At 43.7% G+C, this 23198-nt stretch overlaps 1 long non-coding RNA gene across 1 annotated transcript; it reads right to left on the reverse strand.

Annotated features, from left to right (window-relative positions):
• Positions 1 to 1225: 1225 nt before the first annotated feature.
• On the reverse strand, positions 1226 to 22794 carry LOC136621137 (uncharacterized). The gene is made up of 3 exons (XR_010791219.1): positions 22670 to 22794; positions 4260 to 4317; positions 1226 to 3157 (listed from the first exon to the last, which is right to left on the reverse strand). It is a non-coding gene; the product is annotated as an uncharacterized lncRNA (long non-coding RNA).
• Between the last annotated feature and the right edge of the window lie 404 nt (positions 22795 to 23198).

Below are 23198 nucleotides of genomic sequence, written 5' to 3' on the forward strand. Positions count from 1 at the left end.
TTCTCCCTATCTTTTCAATGGGGCTAGCGCTGCTGCCGCTGGCCCTATTACAAAGACTGGCGATATTCCGGCGTCTTTCTTGCACTGCGAGGCAACTGTTTTCACTTGCTCTCGCAGCGCAAGAGAGAATAAAACACCAGTGGGAGTCCAGCCTTATACTGTATATTTTTTCCTTATAGGTTTTTACTGCTACTTTGCTGCCTTTGGGAGTTTAAACACTTTCTTTTTACCTGTTATTGACCCTTTATGACAAAGTCCCCGTATGATCTGGTAATTAAAATAAAGGACAGAAAACACACTACAAGATTCCAGTTTACTTCACAGCACATCATATGTTTACCCATTTGTGTTAAGTCAGTCTTTGTCAGATCTTGACGTTTGATCATTAGGAATGCAAAACAACTCCCTGTTATTGTATTAACTAGAGATGAGCGAACGTACTCGGATAAGCACTACTCGTCCGAGTAATGTGCTTTATCCGAGTACCTCCCCGCTCGTGCTGAAAGATTCGGGACGCGCTGCGGAGCGGGGAGCTGCAGGGGAGAGCGGGGAGGAGCGGAGGGGAGATCTTTCTCTCCTTCTCTCCCGCCCGCTCTGCCCCGCTCCCCACTGCGACTCACCTGTCAGCAGCGGAGCGCCCCGAATCTTTCAAGACGAATACAGCGGTACTCGGATAAGGCACATTACTCGGACGAGTAGTGCTTATCCGAGTACGTTCGCTCATCTCTAGTATAAACCTATTAATGTAGCGATGGTGGAAACACCTCTCCTACATACATACAGTTGCAAGAGAAAGTAAGTGAACCCCTTTGCATTACCAGGATGTCTGCATTGATAAGTAATAAAATGTGGTGTGATTGTTATCCAAGTCACAATTCTAGATACAATCTAACTAACAGCACAAACAGTTGTACCATTCATATCTTTTATTGAAGACATTGAGTAAACATCCACAGTGCTGGGAGTAAAAGTAAATGAACCCTTTAATTTAATAACCTATAGACAGCCGTCACTAACCCTTTAGCAGAAGTCACCACCAGTATATAATTCTTGCAGCTGCAAATACGATTTGCACAATGTTGATGAGTTTTGGACCATTCCTCTCTGTAAATATGATTCAGTTCATCAGTATTTCTGGAATGCCTTGCGTGCACAGCTCTTCTCAGTGTATACCACAGAATTTTAAGGTCAGGACTCTGACAGAGCCATATCAAAACACAAACCATCCTCTTTGTAAAAAATCTTTAGTTGATTTGCTTGTGGGCTTTGGGTCATTATCTTGTTGCATCACCCAGTGTCTCTTCAGCTTGAGGTTGTGGACTGCTGCCCTTACATTCTCCTCAATTGATGACCAAATCACCAGAGCCACCAGGTTACCCAGGAATCAACTACTCCAATACACGGAGAAAGGAAAAACTGGACATGTGCCTCTAGTAGTGACCTACAATTCACAAATAGAGGTACTAAGGAATTACAAGTATTATTGTATCTTGTCAGCCCTTACATGGAGAAATGCTCCTGTTACACCCCTAGCTCCCGATTGGCTGTATTGTTGTCTGGCCAGCCGGGAAGATAATTGTTTGGGTGGGGAAGATACACCTCGCCACCACTGCCAACACTGTCCTCCCAGAAGTGCTCTAGCGCTAACATGACCCCAGTGCCGCCAGCGGCGGCCACACTGTCCTTCCCCGTGCTGTAGTGCCGAGATGCAGCCACTGAGGGCTACTCCACTCCCCATCTGCCTGCCTCTGAGCAGCGCCACCGGTTCCAGCTGCTGAAGGAAGAAGAGGCAGGGGAGTAGAGTAGCCATCAGCAGCTGCATCCATCCTGGCGCTGTAGGCTGGCAGCCCTGTCACTCTCCTCCCTGCTCCATTGCTGTGGCTCACCCCTCTGCTCAACCCTGTCATCCTCAAGCCCTCCACGGTCTGTCCCTTCATGGTACAGCTATAACCAACGTTGAAGCATGGAGTACTGTGGCATCGGCGGCGGGGGCCACAGTGACAGCGGGGATGGCAGCACAGAGAGCGCTTACAGCGCTGAGGGCAGGAGTAGTGGCCACACTGACACTGCGGTCGGGAGCAAGCAGAACAGCGGGGGATCTCCTACCTGAAGGTCTGTAGATGGGTGGCAATCACTCACTTCCATGCCGGGAAGACGAAGGACCGTAGCACATCACCAATAGAATAGCAGGGTCGGCACAGAAACATCCAAATACCAGGGCAGGTTCAGGAACAGTGAGCAACTGCATCAGCCAATCAGCTCCTGGGGGTGTCACTGGCCTGTCAAGCAGCCTAAATCTTGTCTCCACTCGAACTTTCGGTGGTAAGAAGATACAATTGTACCCTAAGGAAGACTGCAAAGAAACTCTATCATACCCTACACAAGGATGACTGTCTGAAAACCATATTCCCAGACTCTCCTCTTGTATGTTACAGGCAACCTCCAAATTCTAGGATCTTTATAATCAGGAGTCCATTGCCACAAAAAGGAACTTATCCCAGTAAGGTAGGGAGCTGCAAGACCTGCTCACATGTACTGACCGTGGACAGGATACAAATCCCCAACACACAGCAGGACTATAAGTTCCCTGGGACATTCACATGTTCCACGTCCAATGTTGTGTACCTGATCATGTGTAGTAAATGTCCTGTTGGGGGGCTTTATATTAGGGAAACAGGACAAAAACTGAGAGCCATACTGAAGGGCAACTTCAAGGCACAGCGTCATAGAAGAATTTGGGAGTATAAATTTATATATGTCCCATCCAAATCAGTTTCATTTTTTTCCCAGAATCCTTCTATGTTGTGTCTGTTTTTTTCCCTATTGTTATTCCCCTTCCCCTTTCCTCACAGAGTTTTAGCCTTTTTCCTTAATGGTCAGATAACCTGGATGGATCCCTTCAAGTTATTTCTGACCGCTGGCTCTCTACTTTGTATCCTTATTGGCATTGTACTATCTGCTGCAAATATGTCTACTAAACTTATTGCCTTTATTTCACACAATGTACAGGGATTAAATTCTCCAATCAAAAGACGCAAGGCTTTTGAATGCTACCATAAGAGTCAAGCGGACGTGGTTTCCCTCTAGGAGATGCACTTTGCCCCTTCTTCCACTCTAGCATTCTTTCACCGCAGCTATCCAACACACTACTTGGCTTCTGCACGGGAGAAAAAGAGAGGTGTTGGGATCTAGACGAACATTATTTGCACTGCAGAAGATCCACCGAGACCCTAGGGTAGGTTTTTAATAATCTCAGGCACACTTAATAGCTCTCTAGGTACACTGGTAAATTATTACGTATCACAGAAAGGGAAATATAAAAACAAACAATCCCTGAAAATTACCATATACTTACTGACACAGAAGGGCAAACATGTGCACCAACCTCAGCATGCAGGCAGCCGAATGCAAAAGGAGGGAGCCAGTTACACCTGTGGAGGGCACCGATAAGACAGACACTCCCACAACCTCCTATATAGAGGGGGCTGGCTGCTTGGTGTATACTCTTGCACTGAGTAGATACAAAGTGTCAGACCATCCTCATACATGTGGTGCACCATGCAGACAAGCAACCTATTAATGATGCCATAATAGTTTGGTGGACTACCCTGCACCTTAAAAAGTGAACCACTTTGGTACTGTCACCCTGGGCTCCCCCGGCCTTTAAAAGCCGCACTGCATGTGAATAATACATAATAAATGCAAGGTATTAGTTGGATTTTGGCCAAAATACTTGAGCTCACAAGCCAATCGTCCCGGCTCCTCAGGTTTTGTTAGTCCCTACACTAATATAAATGTATCACAGGCAGGGAAATATAAAAACAAACAATCACTGAAAACGGCCATATACTTACTGACACAGGAGAGTAAACATGTGCACCACCTCAGCATGCAGGCAGCCAAATGCCAAATGAGGGAGCCAATTACACCTGTTGAGGACACCGAAAAGACAGCCACTCACACAACCTCCTATATAGAGGGGGTGGCTCCCTCATTTGGCATTAGGCTGCCTGCATGCTGAGGTGGTGCACATTTGCCCTCCTGTGTCAGTAAGTATATGGCTGTTTTCAGTGATAGTAAATAATTATGCCCCCAACACTAAACAACTTCCATTCTTGCATAATCTCCTATCCACTTGGCTCCCTCGCTTCGAAGGCCCAATTATTGTAGGTGGGGACTCTAATTTAGCTCTGGATATTTCCATTGGTAAATCGAATTCTGCTAAAACTAAACTCATTCCCCCATCAGCTCCTACTCACCGTTTTGCTGAGCTCCTGCACTCCATTGATCTTGCAGACATTTGGTGGAACTCGCACCCTTTGGAAAGAGATTATACTTATTATTCTGTAGCTCATAATCTATATACCAGAATAGATCATGTTTTTATACAAACCAGATTCATCCCCAAAATTGCCCAAGCAAAAATTCTAACATGCCCCTGGTCAGACTATAACATGTATCTTATATCCTTTACTGAACTCGCCAGCTTTAAAACTACAGGATATTGGCGATTGAATGAGTTTTCCTCAACCATGAGACGGTGCAATGGGAAGTTCTTGACACTATTGAGGACTCTTTCGCACATAACCTCCCTGCAGATACCTCATTCACTACCAATTGGGAGGCACACAAGGTGGTGGTCAGAGGGAGATTCATCCAAATAGCTTCCAAGATAAAGGCTCAGAGGACTACGGAGCTTCAGCAAAAAGAGGCCCATTATTCTTCTTTAATTAAATGGCATAAAGATAACCCTGCTTCAGTTTTTTTTGTCAGAGATAACTAAAGCTTGTACTGAACTTAACCTTTGCATAACTACGATAGCGGAAAAAAACTAAGATGGTCCAGATATAATTTTTTCTCACAAGGAGACCGACAGAGTACACTTTTGGCTCGACGTCTGGCCCCCAGACCCTTCCTACCAGCTCTCCCTAAGCTATGTATCCAGAATGGGACTCTGAGTCAAAACCCAGTAGAAAATTGGTAGAGAATTTGGTAGTTTCTACAATAGTTTATATACTATAGTAAATGTGCAAGAAATTGTTAGACAAGGTCCTACCTAAACTAACACAAGAAGATAAGGACATTCTGGAAGGGGAGGTGTCGGTGGAGAAAGCATGGGAGGCGGTTAAATCACTTAAACCTACCAGGGCGCCTGGCCCGGATGGCTTTTCGAATATATATTACAAAAAATTCTTTGCACCTTTGGGTGGTCCTATGATTGGGTTTTTCAACTCCCTTCTACAAACTCCATATCTATACCCCATTGCCAATAAGGCATTCATTCACGTAATTTCCAAACCTAATAAGGACCACACTCAAACTGTGAAAATTATCGCCCGATCTCCCTAATTAACAATAATGTAAAGAGTCTTTCCAAAATCATGTCCCTCAGACTTAATACCTTTATCAGTCAGTATATTCATCCAGACCAGGTTGGTTTTATCCCTGGTCAGCAAGCTAGTGATCAGATAAGATGGGCAATTGATATTGTCTAGGTGGTGCGGTCTGGCTGGGATGGGGATGAAACTAGGAAAGGGCTTCTTGTTAGCATTGACTTACGAAAGGCTTTCGACTCAGTCTCCTGGCAATATTTATTCTTTATTCTTGAGGAAATGGGATTTGGAACAAGGTTTAGAACATGAATTCAGGCTCTCTATTCCTTCCCCTCTGCATCAGTTTGGACCCGAGGCTTTGAGTCCAACACAATAGCAATTGGAAGGGGAACTAGACAGGGCTGCCCCCTATCGCCTCTTTTTTTTGCACAGGCAATTGAGCCTTTGGCATCTATGCTCAGAGCAAATGTGAATGTTAAGGGTATCCACATTGGGGAACAGGAACATAAATGTGCTCTTTTTACAGATGATGTGTTGTAATTTGAATCTTGTCCCCTCACTTCTCTCCCTAACATATGTCAGATTCTGGATAAATTTGGAACAATATCAGGCCTCAGAGTCAATGATACTAAATCATTGGCTCTGAATTTAAATTTACCTCCCCCAATGCTTAAGATCCTGAAACTTAATTTTTAATGGTTCACAAAGAGCCTTCCTTATTTAGGTATATATCTTACAAACTCTTTTAAGAACCTATACCAAGCCAACTATTCCCCCTTAATTAAGAATTTAGTGCAAGACCTAAATACTTGGGCATCATACAACTTATACCGGCTAAATAGAATCCATTCTATCAAAATGTCATGGCTTCCAAAAATTCTAGATTACTTCCATGCTTTGCCCATTTCTATCCCGGCTGTAGATTTGAAAAGTTTATAGTCCAAACTTTTGGCTTTCATTTGGTCTAACAAATCTAGACATATTCAGCAGTCTACCCTATGCCTGCTTCGGAGTGTGGGAGGCTTGGGAGTCCCTAATATCATAAAATATTATGATGCAGCCCAATTAGCTCAATTAGTCTCCATCTTCTCCCACTTTGGGTATTAATTGAGGCACAGGCAGTCTTTCCCCTACCACTCAAAAAGATCTTTTGGCACAGGACGGAAAAAAACAATCATGAATCCCACCCTTTCTTCCTACCTGACTCTCTGGGATAGACTCTCTAAAAGATATAAACTGATATCTAGGCACCTCCCCATATCTAGTATATTTGGTAATCCCACCTTCCCCCCAGGTATGAACAAAAATGATTTTGGATGCTGGATAGAGAGGGACCTCACCGGAATAGTTGATTTTGTGGATAGACTTGGCTTCAGACAGTATGAGTTTTTCCGGGCTGTTCACTCTATTCCAAGCTCGGAGATGTTTTGTCTTCGACAAATTAAGAGCCTCGTGTGGTGCAGAGTGTAAGCTCTCACCTACGACCTGAAGGTTGCAAGTTCGATCCCCGCATGAATCAGGTAGCCGGCTCAAGGTTGACTCAGCCTTCCATCCTTCCGAGGTCGGTAAAATGATAACCCAGCTTGGTGGGGGGTAATAAGTAATAATTACCTGAAAGCGCTGCGGAATAAGTTGGCGCTATACAAATACCATGATTTGACACTATGTTTTAGCATAGTGAGGCCTTTCTGAACTAACTCGTTTTGAGAGCCTGAGCAACTTAAACGACAGGGGTCTTGGGGAAAAAAAAATAATTTTTAAATCACCAAATTGTACTCCTACTTTACAACACCCACGGATAAACTCCAATATATGAGGAGATGGGAGGAAGAGCTGGGCGAGGAATTGCCTATCTTGGACTGGCATAAAATAGCCATTTCAACCACAAAGGCGGGCTATAAACTTTTAATGCAATGGTATATGGTTCCAAGACAACTGGCCAGTACGTTCCTTGGGACATCAGGCTTATGCTTCAGAGGATGTGGAGGTGAGGGTTCCTTCCTACATATTTGGTGGAATTGCGCTAGGCTTCATAGGTTCTGGATTAGGTATATACTTTAATATTCTCCATTATAAACCTGTCACTACAAAAATTACCCTGGGAAGCTCTACTGGGTAAACAAATTCCTAACATCCCCAAACACACACACCAATGGATATTCTATTGCTTTGTAGCTGCACGGATCACAGTCGCTCGCTCCTGGAGGAAAACCTCAGTTAGTATTGACTTTGTGAGAACTAAATTATCTTGGATCATGGTCAATGAGAAGCTGGCAGCTATTCTTATGGATCAGGAAGTGTTGTACAAAAAAACTTGGTCGTCCTCCTACCACTATTCGCAGACTATGCACCTATGGAACCCAACAGCCAAAGCTTTGACCCTTCCAGGGCAGTCTAGTTTACCTTCAAGCATTTCATCTACTCCCTCAACAGATTTATGAGTAGCACTGTTCCAGCCAGGTTAATAGAATAAATCCATTTTTTTTTCTCTTTCAGGTTCATCCACATAATAAACCATATTACAGCCTCATCCCTTTCTTCCTTTTCATTTTTTCCTTATGTCTCCTCCCATGTTCTTGTCTTTCCCGACTCGTTACTCTCATTTATGGTTCTCTAATGTTTACACTGATTTATCTGCTTAGGAGCTGCAGTATTTTACCTCATATGTTTATTCGAATTTACATCTGGCAATGTAACTAATGATTTATCTGTTCAATCTACTTGCCGCTGGACTTTACACATGACTGTAATGTTCTAATTCTTGATTGATATGTTTCTCCACAGGATAGACTAATTAATTAAAATTACATTTTATTGGTAATATTAAAAACATATAGCTCAAATTGGGGCAGACTAAACACAAAACAAAAAATTGTAACGGACTGAGTATAACGGCCGTTATGCCAAAATTAGAAGATCTAATTGATTTAAAGACACAAATTGTCTATTGTCAATAGGCCTAAAAATGCCTTGATGGCGATCTGATGTGATTGCTTATATCAACATTTACTGAAAGGACTCGGAAAACGGAGATAGTGACAAGTCTCCGTAATCTTGGTCAGATAAGGAGAAGTGTGAACCAACAATGCAATTCATATATGGATTACTTGAAAAACTTCAACGTGTGTCCCCGTGGATCACACGGATCATCAGGAAGTTATTACTAAGCTCCTTTTAGTTCAGTATATGATTCAAAGGTCTGTTTACAAAAAAATCCATAACTGGAGGGCATGAAAAACACTAGTGCCACGTATACAGCCGGTATGGTTTGCTAATATGCTCAGTCTAGTTACTGATAACAAAGAGGCTTATTTACAGCTCATAGTTTGCTGGGCTGCCAGTGATTACCAGTATCCATGGGGTCACAGAGCTGCCTTCAGCCTATGAAAGTACTAGTGATGCGCGTGACAGTGGCAGAGGATCTGTATCCATCAAACCAAATCCCTGAAACGGGCTAAGCAATACTGATGCTAGATACGCCTGTCTCAATATATAGACAGCTTTTAATGAGCTGCTTGTTGGTTTCTTGTTACTAACAGTAGCTGGCTACTTCGGCATGTCAGACTTATCTAATCAGAGTAGTGTCTCTTTCCCTTTTTCCCCCCAGTAGAAGATAAGAAAAATAACAAACCACTCATAGCCCTGATGGTGGTTTACAGACACTCTAGTCCACCATCAAGGCTATGAGTGCTTTGTTATGAGAAGCCAAATATTGCCTCTGGACCAGTGTCGTAACATCGAATTTATGAAAAAGTGGGAAGGGCTATCTAACCAATTTTTGCTTAAGTTGATTAATCTTCTCCTGGAAGAGGAGAGGATCACATTAAGCAAAAATCAGAAACTCCTAGAGGAGTCACTTCAACATGCAAGAAAATTCTTGTCCGACCCTGAATTTACACAACGCAAGAAGGCCTTGCAGGACTCCATTGATAAATATACATCACGCATTAAAGAAAGGAAACACAATCTTTTCCTTAGAGACCTGCAAGGCTTTCGAAAAAATCGCGTATATTCTCAGACGAGACTTCCGTCACAAACGGAACCAAGCTTCGGATACAGAGGGATCTAGACATATCAACAACTGAGTTGTTGGGGCGACATCAGAAAGCTTCTTGGAACAGCCCATCTCACAATATTTTTTAAGAGGGCGCCGAGACTTCCTGCCTCCACCCTGACCTCTTGCATCCACTCCACCTCTAATACATTAGTCAATCACAATATTACAACTGAGTTCAACCCATCAGACAAAATGCAGATCATCAATTTGTCAAGCCACAGTCTTGGCAAAAATGAAATTGGAGTCTTGGAGAGGGGGCTATCCTTCATCCCGACGACCCGCTACCAGCTGTTCATCTGGACGAAGGGCATCTCTCTCTTCACTAGAAAATTAAGATGGAAGAAATATTTTTTCGATAAAGGACAGAAACAGCGGAGGAGTTTGGTTTATCTGTACAAAATATCCCAGCACTTCATGCCCTATAGAGTCTAGAAAATGAGAATGGAATTAATCAACAATATACTGATCTCAAAAGATTGAATAAGGCGAATCCTCTCCCATTGCACTGCCCTGAAATAGAGATTTTCGAGAAATTGGTTCTCAGCAAACTGAAAGAGCTTCATTCCAAGAAATATCAACCAAGTAACATGACTAAGATGGAATTCCAGGCCCTGAGGGACTTGGAAAAAAATGATAAAATTACCATCCCAAATGTCTGATAAAGGCGGTAATATAGTGACCTTGGACAATTCTCAATATGTTAATATGTGTGCAGCGATTCTACAAGATAAGGACATTTATGTCAAACTAAAAACAGATCCAACCAAACCAGGATGCACTTAAACATTGCTCACAGAGGGACAAGATTTGAGTTGTATAAGTGACACCGAATTCAAGTATTTGACCCCTATGACACCGAGAATAGCTACCTTTTATGTGCTGCCAAAGGTGCACAAAGGGCTTGAACCACTCAAAGGCCACCCAATAGTTTTGGGGATTGACAACCTGACAGAAAATGTAAGCATTAGAGATGAGCAAGCACCAAAATGTTCGGGTGCTCGTTGCTCGAGTCGAACTTTCCGCGATGCTCGAGGGTTCGTTTCGAGTAACGAACCCCATTGAAGTCAATGGGCAACTCGAGCATTTTTGTATTTCGCCGATGCTCGCTAAGGTTTTCATTTGTGAAAATCTGGGAAATTCAAGAAAGTAATGGGAAAGACACAGCAACGGATAGGGCAGGCGAGGGGCTACATGTTGGGCTGCATCTCAAGTTCCCAGGTCTCACTATTAAGCCACAATAGCGGCAAGAGTGGGCCCCCCCCTCCCAACAATTTTTACTTCTGAAAAACCCTCATTAGCAATGCATACCTTAGCTAAGCACCACACTACCTCCAACAAAGCACAATCATTGCCTGCATGACACTCCGCTGCCACTTCTCCTGGGTTACATGCTGCCCAACCCCTCCCCCCCCCCCCGCACGACCCAGTGTCCACAGCGCACACCAAAGTGTCCCTGCGCAGCCTTCAGCTGCCCTCATGCCACACGCTGGCCTCATATTTTTATAAATAGTCACAGGCAGGTACAACTCCGCAATGGGAATTCCGTGTGCACCCACAGCATGGGTGGCTCCCTGGAACCCACCGGCAGTACATAAACAAATCCCATTGCAGTGCCCAGCGCAGCTGAGGTAACGTCACATTAAATGTAGGTGGGCTTCGGCCCACTCTGCATGCTCCAGTCAGACTGGGGTTCTTTATAAGTAGACACATGCAATTACAACTCCTTGTGGACCGACAGCATAGGTGGGTCCCAGGAAGCCACCGGCGGTACATAAATAATTCCCATTGCATTGCCCAGCACAGCTGAGGTAACGTCAGATGAAATGCAGGTGGGCTTCGGCCCACACTGCATGCCCCAGTCAGACCGGGGTTTTGTATAAATAGTCACAGGCAGGTACAACTCCGCAATGGGAATTCCGTGTGCACCCACAGCATGGGTGGCTCCCTGGAACCCACCGGCGGTACATAAACAAATCCCATTGCAGTGCCCAGCACAGCTGAGGTAACGTCACATTAAATGCAGGTGGACTTCGGCCCACACTGCATGCCCCAGTCAGACTGGGGTTCTTTATAAGTAGACACATGCAGTTACAACTCCGTGTGGACCGACAGCATAGGTGGGTCCCAGGAAGCCACTGGCGGTACATAAATAATTCCCATTGCATTGCCCAGCACAGCTGAGGTAACGTCAGATGAAATGCAGGTGGGCTTCGGATATAATGTGTACTGTTTCCCTGTGGCGGGATGACGGTGGTCATGTAACGGGCACAGCAGAGCCAGGAAACAATTATGCGCAAGCCTGCTGTAACGCTTATCTGGGTATTAATTAGCAACTACTACCCCCAGCAGACATGCAGTAAACTGAAGACAGTCACAGGCAGCCCATATATAGTATTTTTCCCCAATTTTTTTGAAAAAGCCCACTGCCTATATAGCCAGTATACCTCTTTCCCTGTACCACTGTCCCTGCCTCACCAGTACTGCCCCTATACTGAGTAAAATGACTGCAGACTGAGGACGCTATGGTCTGCATGCCCGATATACAAAAAAAAAAACGTGCAACACTGCTAAAAGCAGCCTCAGCAGTACTGCACACGGTCAGATGTGGCCCTAAGAAGGACCGTTGGGGTTCTTGAAGACGAATATAACACCTAACACTCTCCCTATAGCAGTTACAGGAAGACAGCACTTTCCCTGATCTCTGTCAGCATGCATCTGTGGCGAGCCACGGGCGGGGCAGATTTAAATCCTCGGGTGTCATCTGATCTCCCCAGCCACTCACTGCAGGGGGGTGGGATAGGGCTGGAACGTCACAGGAGGAAGTTGTAATGCCTTCCCTGTGCTTCTATTGGCCAGAAAAGCGCGCAAATTTCTCAGGGAAGGAAATGTAATGGAGTCGAACACCTCGTGGTGCTTGTCTCGAGTAACGAGCATCTCGAGTACCCTAATACTCGAACGAGTATCAAGCTCAGACGAGTACGCTCGCTCATCTCTAGTAAGCATTTATATTGACCAGTTTCTGAGAACTTTTGTCACAGCACTTCCCTCATACGTAAGGGACACAATGAACCTCCTGAGACAACTGGATGTGGAGGCATTTTACAGCTCCATTTCACACCAGAGTGGCTTACATGCCATACAGCATTAATTGTTACAAAGGGGTTCACAGCACCATCGACATAATAACTTTTTGCGAGAATTGCTTAGGTTCGTTTTGTCACACAACTACTTCATTTTCAACTCCAAGTACTTCCACCAGCTCAGGGGGATGACGATGGGGACATCATGTGCCCCATCGTACGCCAATCTCTACCTGGGCTGGTGGGAGGAAAAGCTTGTCTTCCATGAAGAAAATACTGATTGGTCAAGATATATCCTAAGTTGGTTGCGATATATCGACGACATTTTAATATTATGGACATGCAGTTCAGATCAACTCCAACAATTTGACAACTCCTTAAATCAGAATGAGTTAAATTTGAGATTTACATCCGCATTAAGTTCCACTTCTATTGAGTTCCTAGACGTCACCATCAAAATACAACCTGACGGATGCATCTCAACTAGAGATGAGTGAGTATACTCGCTAAGGCACATTACTCGAGCGAGTAGTGCCTTAGCCGAGTATCTCCCCGCTCGTCTCTAAAGATTTGGGGGCCGGCAGGGAGCGGGGAGAGAGGGGAGGAACGGAGGGGAGATCTCTCTCTCCCTCTCTCTCCCCCCCCCCCTCCCCCCGCTCCCCGTAGCAACTCACCTATCACCCGCGCTGGCCCCCGAGTCTTTAGAGACGAGCGGGGACATACTCGGCTAAGGCACTACTCGCTCGAGTAATGTGCCTTAGCGAGTATACTCGCTCATCTCTAATCTCAACCACTCTCTTTCGCAAACCGACAGCTACAAATAATTTGTTGCTGTGGGATCGCTACCACCCATTTGCTTTAAAGAGAGGCATTCCAAAGGGGCAGTTCCTGCGGACACGCAGAAACTGCTCGGATGACGCTTCTTTTATGGTGGAAGGGGACAAATTACGGAAGAGATTTACGGATAGAAGATATCCCCGTGATATCATCAATGAAGCCTCAAATTGTGCTGGTAAACAAAATAGAGCAGACTTACTGATGACAAAAAAAGTGCTATGACCAATGAGGTCAGAATCATTGGCACGTATGACACCTGTCATTCAGAGATTAGGCAAATTTTGCGGAAATATCGGAACATACTTTTAAATGACAAGGATTTAGAGGTGGTACTGCCAAAACATCCCAGTATTACTCATAGGAGGGGTCGTAATATCAAGGACCACTTAGTCAAAAGCCACTTCAAATATGACCAAACACACAAAAAATGGCTGAGTATTTCTAAGCCAAATGGCATTTTTTCATGCGCAGATTGCGCTGCATGCTGTTATATTAAGAAGGGTGACAACTTTGAGTCTGCAGCCAATAGCAAAATCTATACAATTCAAGACTTCATAAACTGTCCATGATTCATAGTTGGGATGAGGTTTCAGTGTTGGCCTGCAGTATTTATTTTTTCCTCCAAACACAGCAATGAGCATTTATTGCTAAAAAGCTCCACTTTTGTCTCATCTACCAATGGAACCATTGTGAAACATCTTGATGGTCGTGTCCTTCTATTCTGTTTCAGTGTTCTCCAAAAACTGGGCACATGAACAGAAGTTTATGTAGTTTATAAAGTTCTTGGTGGGTCTTTTGCTGTTACCCTTGGGTTCTTTCTCACCTCTCTTAGGTTTTCCCGTTGTGCTTTTGGAGTGATTTGAACATGACACCCACTCCAAGGGAGAGCAGCAACAAATCTCAATTTTCTCCATTGGTAGAAAATGCTTCTAGGGGCCTTTTTACACTGAACGATCATTGTTTAAATTGTCGCTGGACTGTGAGAATCTGAAAGACAAGCGTTCAGTGTAAATGTTGCCATCGACTGCATGACGAATGATAATTCATTCACTTATTGTTTAGCTTGTGCAGGTATAAAAATCAAACGATGATCTGCCTGTTCACTGCCAATGGAGGCGGGTGGTGATAAGCGACATGACATGATCTCTGACCCGCTCCGCCTCTAGTCACTGAAAAAGATTATCGTTCCAGTATGAAAACATCATTGTTCGTGGTTTGCCAGTGGTTGAATTTAAACAATTTATCTGTGCATGTAAATGGACGTTGTTTGAAAGCTCATTCATTTGTTCCACTGATTAAATTCTCCCTATTTTAGGTGCCCTTCTTATATGGGAGAAACTATGCAAAATATAAAGGACCGAATCAGCAAACGTAAATCTACAATGTACTGAGAAAATTTTCTTTTACCCCTTTCCTATCATCTTTATCAGAAAAAAACAAAACATTGCCCAATTAACCCCTTAACACCACAGGACGTAAGGTTACGTCATGGCAGCGTGGTACTTAATGCGACAGGCTGTAATGTCATGTCGAAAGCGCAGAATCAGAAACGAGCTGTTACTGATAGCTGGCCTCCTGCTGCAACAGTGGAGGTACATGAGGACAGCGACCCCTGCCGTTAACCTCTTACATGCCGCAATCTATGTAGATCACGGCATGTAGAGGGTTCACAAAGAGCTCCCTCTGTGATGTCATCAGACCTCCGTGATTACATGGCAACCGACAGGTTGCCATAGCAACAGGACGCCAGATACAGGCAATCTGCTTTGCCATTGCCTATGATCACTATTACAAGCGTTTAGGCATTGCAGTACAGCCCAGCATTGCCTTATAAGGCCTTAGTCAGACGGGCGTTTTTTCGCGCAATTTGCAGATCGCATGACGGATGCGCATCCGCAAATCGCGTGACCGGTGCCCCGAAAATCGCCCGAAAATCTGCTCCTAGCCGCGTTTCATTAGAAACGGGCCGGAGCTGTCCAGCGCATTGCATTCAATGGAGCCGGCAATACAGCCCGCTCCATTGAAAGCAATGCGCTGCGGGCGAGTGTGGGATGAATTGTCGGGAAGGGCTTAAATATATAAGCCCTTCCCTGCAATTCATCCAGAAAAGTGTTAAAATAAAAAATATATATACTTTCCTGCTCCTGGCAGCCGGAGTTCAGCGCTGAGCCAATCAGGGGGCAGGTCTGACTCACACCCCTTTCACACGCACTGCAGGCCGGCCGCACGGAACTCCGGCTGCCGGGAGCAGGTAAGTATATATATATTTTTTATTTTTACACTTTTCTGGATGAATTGCAGGGAAGGGCTTATATATTTAAGCCCTTCCTGACAATTCATCCCACACTCGCCGGCAGCCCATTGCTTTCAATGGAGTCGGCTGTATTGCCGGCTCCATTGAATTCAATGGGCAAACATCGTTCTTCTCTGCCACAGCTGTTATAGCTGTGGCAGAGAAGAAGGATTTGTCTTCTATATGTTCTCAATGGGGTCGGCGCTGCTGCCGCCGCCCCCATTGAGCGCATATAGAGAAGAGAACAGGAATCGCAGATAGGTGCGATCTGCGATTTCTGTTCTATAATTTATCGGACGAGCGCATAAAAAGCGCTCATGTGTCCGATACCATTGCAAAGCAATGGTTTTATAAAATCGCCGGACGCATGCGCATGCGCAAATCGCGGCAAAAAACGCCCGTCTGACTAAGGCCTAATAGTGATCATAGCTGCTATGAATCAGGTCCCCTTTAGGGACATAAAGAGTGTAAGAAACCAAAAGAACTAGTGTAAAAAAATATGTAAAAAAAAAATAAAAAAAAACATTTTTGCTAATTTCCCCAATCTGTATAAAAAATTTAAAAATGTAAGAAAACCCCCACATAGTTGGTATTATAGAGTCCGTAATGACCTACAGTATAATTTAAGCACACTATTAATCCTGCACAGTAAAAACCATTTAACCTCCCAAAAATGCAATACAAGTAATCATAAAAAGCCATATGTACCCCAAAATGGTAGAAATAAAACCTACAACTTGTCACACAAAAAACAAGCCCTCCCAGAGCTCCGTCCATGGAAAACTAAATGAGTTATAGGACTTTGAATGCAGTGATGTAAATATAATTATTATTCCGCCCCCCCCCCCAAAAAAAGGGTTTTATTGTGCAAAAGTGGAAAAGCGTTTAAAAATTTTTAATATTTTTGGTATCGTTGCAGTTGTACTAACCCGCAGAAAAAAATGTATTGTGTCATTTTTTTATGCGCTTTCTCTACTTGCTCTCTCAAAAAAAAAGTTTCACAATACATTATATACACCCACAAATAGTACCATTAAAAACTACAGTTCGCCACGCAAAAAACAAGGCGTTATATGGCCATGTCGATGGAAAAATGCAAAAACTATGACTTAAAAAAATGGAGATGATAATCCCCAAAAACCGTTGCGTCCTTATGCCTAGAACAGGCCATGTCCTTAAGGGGTTAAAACAGCTGGTAACAGAACAGATTCATTATTCTTTCTTACTTTTTTTAACCCTTTAGTGACCAACCTAATTTGTGCTTTTAGGACCAGGAGATTTTCATAGTCGCATTGCCAGAGCCATAACTCTCTGACAGCTGTATGAGGGTTTGTTTGTTTGTGTCACAAATTGTATTTTTAATTACATCACACTGGATACATATAATGTAGCTCTAACTTTTATTACATTTAAAAAAAAAATACCATTGCATTTTTATTTTTCCAGCAACGGAGCCATGTGAGAGCTTGTTTTTTGCAAGAAGAGTAGCAGTTTTTGTTGATACTGTTTTGAGGTACTTTTGGATTGCTTTTTATTTTGTGAGGCAAACAAAAGAAAAATAGCAATTCTGAATTTTTAAAAAAATTATATTTAGAGATGAGCGAGCATACTCGCTTAGGGCAATTACTTGATCGAGCATTGCCCTTAGCAAGTACCTGTCCGCTCGGAAGAAAAGGTTCGGCAGCAGGCGGGGAGCGGCGGGGTAGAGCGGGGAGGAACGGAGGGAAGATCTCTCTCTCCCTCTCTCCCCACTGCTCACTGCCGCAACTCACCTGTCACCCGCGCCGGCAGCCGAACCTTTTCTTCCGAGCGGGGAGATACTTGCTAAGGGCAATGCTTGATTGAGTAATTTTCCTTAGCAAGTATGCTTGCTCATCTCTAATAATATTATATGGCGATCACGAAGCAAAATAAATAACAATGTCTAGGTCATTACAAATATGGTAATACCTATTATGTGCTGCTTTTTAAAATGGTTTTGGTATTTTACCCGTTTAAAAGGGTTTGTCTGGGGAAAGATGTGTATTTTTTTTTTTTTAATTAAACATTATTGAAATTTTTTTACGCCACCTTTTAATCTCTCAAGGAGACCTGAAGAGGCGATCGTTCAATCACTAAATAGTACACTGCATTACTTATATAGTGACATCAGCCCGTTAGACTCTGCCGGATGCATGGTCTAATCACCTGAGTTACATGGCAAAGTACCAATGGGTCCCCATGGCAGAATCCTTGTCAAGATTTTGGCTGCCATGGGGACCCACTAGTACCTTGTGATCGCATTGCAGGGTGCCAATAAGTGAAAGAAAAAGCCCCTCCATCTGTCATCTGTTTACATGCTGCACTTGTTATTGATTGATTTCCATTCCTGGCAGTTACAGCAGGAGCTTGGCTGTCAATCGTCAGCCAAGCCACCACCTTAAAAAGATGTATATACAGGTTTAAAGACCATTAGTGACCACTTTAAGAAGGCGTATTGGCAGTCGCTAAGGGGTTAAAAATGTACAGCATCTAAATGATGTTACAGCTCTCAGTAACAAAAACAAAAAATAAGTTTGATACTGTTTCTGTGAGCAGTAACATTTTGTTCTAGGAGCTAACATGGCATCTACCTGCATAACACACCTGAATGTATTTTGATCTTCTGCCAATTATAGGTCTTTCTACTTTTGTTGGTTCCTCTTACCAGGTGACAGCATTTGACATCAAATTCATGCTTAAAACTTATAACCTCGCCCTTCACCATGCCAAGTGCGTTTTTATTCACCTCCCTCGTCTCCTCACTATCCCACAACCCTAAACAACTCTTTGACACCTTCCACTCCCTCCTCAGCCCCAAAGAACAGGCCCCTGTGACAGACCTGACTACTAGAGAACCAGCTGCCTATTTCAAAGGGGAAAAAAAAAATCAACAACATCCGAAGAGAAATCTCCGAAAACTGTATGGCTAGCCCCGATCCCATTCACAATCTATACTAGAAGCAACGTCAGAGGAAGAAATCTCCAGACTGCTTTTCACTGCTCACCCCACCACCTGCGCTAGCGACCCTCTTCCCTCTCACCTCCTCCAGTCCCTTTCCCCAGCTGTCATTACCCATCTGCAACCTCTGTAATGTTGACTGCAATCTATAAATATAAATATCCAAGCTCAAGAAAATGATTCAGTAGAATTAGGAATAATAGTTATAATGCAAAGGTGTCAGCCATTTTGAATACACAAAATCCCTGGAACAAACCAATGTGGAGGTCCCATTATTGTCTTATTCTTTCTGCTTGCGCAGCTCGGTGCTCCTCTTCACTATTATATATTCAAGGACAGAGCAGGATTTTACGGGACTTAAGTCTGCAATTCGTTTAATCAAGATGTTTGTGCCGCTTGTATAGAAGTAGATGATGTGAGGCATAATGTTTGTTATAGATGCTATGGTGATGATGAGTGAGGGCTCATTCACATTAGGGTTAGCGGATTCAGTTTTCCTGTTCTGGGGGCAGCAAAATGGCACCCCCGGGGGTAAAATTCTCTGTCTTATGATGGAAGCAAATGGCCCCCTATTGACTATAATAGGAATATGTTCGATTTCCGGTGAACAGTCCAGCATTTTGCCAGAATTTACAGGACAACGCTATTTCATCCTGTTTTCTAGCGAAAATCAAAATCAGCGATGGCGGTTCCGTACCCCTGATGCTGCTATGAACGAACCCAGAGTGTGAGGCGTAGCGTGTAGTGGTACATAATGCATACACATGAGGGCAATTGTTTTGATAATAAACCGTACCACATCGGACTGAGATGTATATACAGTATATCATATTCTCAACTATAAGTATTGCTTTTCACGCTTTCATATAATTTTTAATAGACAAAAATGTGTATTGTTACTACACATGCAATCATCAAAAGACAAACAAAAGGACACAATTATTACCAGTATCTATAGTACCACTGGTCCAGCCAGTATTAAAGGGCCATTCTGGAAAAAACACATTTTGTCATCCCTGCCCCCTCACCTAATTGCCTGTCACTCTCTGGAGGTTTCTTCTGTGTACTGCAGCCACTTCCATGCAGTGCAGCTCCCTGTCTGTGGCGTCTCAGCCACAATCTTGTTTTTTTGGCTTCACTTTCACATCGAGCCAGTGCAGCAACGCATCATGTGCTAGAGGCTATACCATTTCTGCCTGCTGGGGGAGCAGTTAAAGGGGTTGTCTCGCGGCAAATTTTACATTAGCCCATTCCCCCTGTCACCCCCCCTGGCATAAAGTAGCATTTTAAAGCGGTTTTTAAACCGCTTGCTACTCACCGATGTGATGAAAGATGAACTTATAAAATTCTTCCCCCAAGATGGCCACCGGTCCTCTCCCAGGGATGCACTGCGGTTTTCTCCCATGGTGCACCGCGGGTCTTCTCTCATGGTGCACCATGGGCTCTGTGCGTTCCATTGCCGATTCCAGCCTCCTGATTGGCTGGAATCGGCACACGTGGCGGGGCGGAGCTACGCGATGACACGTAGAAGGGGGCGGAGCCAGAACGCCGCTCGTGCCCGGACCGACCAGAAGCAGAAGACCGCACAGCGCAAGCGCGTCTAAAAACGCCAGAAGACATCAAAATTAGACGGAGCCATGGAGACGGGGACGCCAGCAACGGAGCAGGTAAGTGAATAACTTCTGTATGGCTCATATTTAATGCACGATGTATATTACAAAGTGCATTAATATGGCCATACAGAAGTGTATAACCCCACTTGCTTTCATGAGGCAACCCCTTTAAATTATCATTACCTTTTATATTCACCTAAATAAGCTACAGACCATAAGTATACAGTCAGAAGGATAAGCTGTGCTCTTCTTTACAACTGCATGGTCATCATCAGCAATGTGATAGAAGTATCTTGTGTCCCCCTCTTTGCAATTTCTGTGGGAAGGCCCATTTAACAGCATCACACAGACTGAGAAACTGACTAGTTTCAGACAGCATAACCCCAAGTAAATCTGAGCTGGTCAGAACTGAGATCATCTGAGGAAAAAGAGGCAAAACCAACATAGCAACTACAATAAATCTATCTATTCTAGGATTGAAAAGATGCTCAATTAAATAAAAAAGTATAAACAATTGTTTCAGTGGACAAACACAGTGCAGCCATATACATTACCGATAAGGTAGGAGTGCCGCAAACCACAGCTATGACAAGTTCAAACAAGTAGACCATGTAAATGTATAATAGATAACCGGCAAGTCAACAAGCAAGACAAAGGTATCCAAGGAGGCGGCAGCATCAACAGTGTAGAGATTGTAAAAAAAGGGTTTTTATTGCTCCATAAAATGGCGACGTTTCGACTTAATCTAAGTCTTTTTCAAGGCTTGAAAAAGACTTAGATTAAGTCGAAACGCCGCCATTTTATGGAGCAATAAAACCCTTTTTTTACAATCTCTACACTGTTGATGCTGCCGCCTCCTTGGATACCATTGCATTTATTTGGGGTTGGGTTCATGACCCCACAGGTGGCTTGGCATATACAGACTGGAACCTCTGCACTGAAGTGCATGTGTTAGGTGTGCTGCGGGACTTTTCTATTTCTACTGAACAAGCAAGACAAAGACGGGGAAGAAGGAGAAATGGATGAAAGGGCAGAGTGCAACGCTCAAACTGCTGGGACAATAAAGTAACGTAGGACTGAAAGGTGGCGCAGTCTCATCCAGGGGGCCCGTGTGCAGAGGGACTTGGAATAAGAAGCCTTCAGTTCTGCAAACAGCTTTTTCTTGGGCAAAATCCACAAACGTCTAAAGCTGCCAGTGCAGTTTGGATAAGTTTTCAGAAATATTGACAGCTATTTCTTCCAACTTCCCCGAGAATTCCAGTGTACGTGTTTGTATGGTCACAGAAAAAGAGGATAAGGTACTGCCAGTCAATTCTGGCGCCACTTATCATCCGTGGTAAGCAAAGGGTTCAGCATATTAACTTTCAGAGTGCGTGTACCTTGTCTACTGTTGAGGCAAGGATTTGCTCCCCAGGGATTCATATGATATCCATGAGAAAATAAAACATTGTTGCACTCTATGTCCTGCCAGATTACAGAGGTATTCTACTTTAAGACTCAGAAACCTGTGTGAGAAATTGCTGGTTTTACAGGCTGCTGCCAGGAGAGGGCACCATAGTTCTGCATTGTGTAGAAAAGTTCAGTCTCAGGGTATTTGCACATGGATGTGTTTTCTGTCCGATCTTTAGACTAAAAAATTGGTCCAAAATCGGATGGAAATAGCACCCATCCATATGAATAGGTGTATGCTCATAGGCTTTTTTTTACTCGGCCTGAAAAATCGCAGAATTCCCTATTCTTGTCTGATATTCAGATGAGAATAACACGTGTCAATGTACTGTGTTCAGATTATTGGACAGCACACGAATGGGATTTCTGAGTGCTCCGATGTGAGTTGTGCTTAAGGATCTCGGGTGCAACTTTTTAATAGCCCATGTGCATGTAACTTCAATGAGGAAACCTGGTGTGATAAATGTCTAATGATTCTGTAACATAGTATGCTAGGCTGAAAAAAGACAATTGTCCATCCAGTTCAGCCTGTTCACTCCGCTTCATCCAGGAGTGACCCCCCAAAACAGCATAGAAATGAGAAGGCCTGCAAAAAAAGAGACTGTTGGCTGGTATGTAAAAGTTGGTCACAACCATCAGTGTTTTCTTGATTTTGATTGACCCACATGGCAATAGGTGAATCCCACATTGGACCCCTGAGCTAGCAGTTGGCACCCTGTCCCCTCACACAAGTGGTGTATTGTCATGTGGACTTAGGCAGTGTACAACATCACAGCTAGACTAGATGTCCACATGAAGAATCAGCAGTTTATTTAACAAACTACCCAGTTTATTGCTATATAGGTACAAGACTGGTTGAGATGACATCTAGGCGCAACGGCAGGTTGACCAGTATTGTCCATCACTGGGCCCCGCTTTCCCAGCTGCCACAGGGCCTCCTTCCCACCAATCAGTAAACGAATATATCTGTCAGCGCCTTGTCTCAAAGTACAAAATAATAGTAACAAATGGATAGGTGTACACTCACCTGGTGCTTGTGGAATTCTCCAGTTGAAGAATTCCCCGGCACTTAGTATCCACAATCTCTCATTATCATCCTATGGTTCCAAATCCAGCCATCTGGAGAGGCGTCATGGGGAGTACAAAAACAGAAGGAAGATAAGAAAAAAAGAGGAGGAAGATAAGAAAAAAGAAGAATTGGTAGAAGAAGAAGAGGAAAGAGAAAAAAAAGAAGAGAAAAAATAAAATTAAAAAAAGAGAAAGAAAAAATAAAGGATGACAAAGAAAGAGAAGAACCAAAAAGGATAAAAAAAACAACCAAAAAAGAAGAAGCTAGAATTGGCTTTCATCACTAAATATAACAATCAAGCCCAAGAAATTCGGAATATACTACAAAAAAACTGGCGCCTTCTCAAAAACGATCGCCTGCTTATAGATTCTATCAAAAAAAATAGGACCATACAGAACATTTTGGCTGGGTTCTCACACGGCGGAATCCCGCCGGAAATCTTGCGGTTTGACTGCAGTGAAAAACTGCGGGATTTCTGCCGGGAAAG

Source organism: Eleutherodactylus coqui, chromosome 3 (genome assembly GCF_035609145.1).
Source record: "Eleutherodactylus coqui strain aEleCoq1 chromosome 3, aEleCoq1.hap1, whole genome shotgun sequence".
In the NCBI taxonomy this organism is placed as follows: Eukaryota; Metazoa; Chordata; class Amphibia; order Anura; family Eleutherodactylidae; genus Eleutherodactylus; species Eleutherodactylus coqui.